Raw genomic sequence first — 303 nt, 5'->3', positions numbered from 1 at the left:
CCCCAGGGTCTCCTACACCCACAGCTGCTCTCTGTGCTGGCGTGGGGGCTGAAGGTCTGGCAGGGGTCTGCTGAGGGATGCCTCTCCCATGTCTCTTCCTAGGCAGAGGTGTGGTTACTGCACCCTGCCGGCAGCTCCCACCAGCCAAGACCTTTTGCCAGGGTCCCCAGATTCCTGTCTCCCATGGGGATGTGGAGCACGCAGACCCCTAACTGTGGGTCCTGCAAAGCAGGACTGAGGTGTGAGGTTTTCCCCTTGGCCGGGCACACTGGGCTCACAGCGGGGATGTGAAAACCCCCCAGA

At 62.4% G+C, this 303-nt stretch overlaps 1 protein-coding gene across 1 annotated transcript in view; it reads right to left on the bottom strand.

The window, feature by feature from the left end:
• The window catches only part of LOC104497771 (receptor-type tyrosine-protein phosphatase V-like), a gene marked incomplete at its 5' end in the record, with an annotated part of 12,416 nt that overhangs the window by 8,019 nt on the left and 4,094 nt on the right, over window positions 1-303 (bottom strand). The window lies entirely within an intron of this gene.

This window comes from Buceros rhinoceros, unplaced genomic scaffold, assembly GCF_000710305.1.
Source record: "Buceros rhinoceros silvestris isolate BGI_N320 unplaced genomic scaffold, ASM71030v1 scaffold13778, whole genome shotgun sequence".
In the NCBI taxonomy this organism is placed as follows: domain Eukaryota; kingdom Metazoa; phylum Chordata; class Aves; order Bucerotiformes; family Bucerotidae; genus Buceros; species Buceros rhinoceros.
Note: the sequence above shows the minus strand (reverse complement) of the source record. Positions and strands in the feature narration are given on the sequence as shown.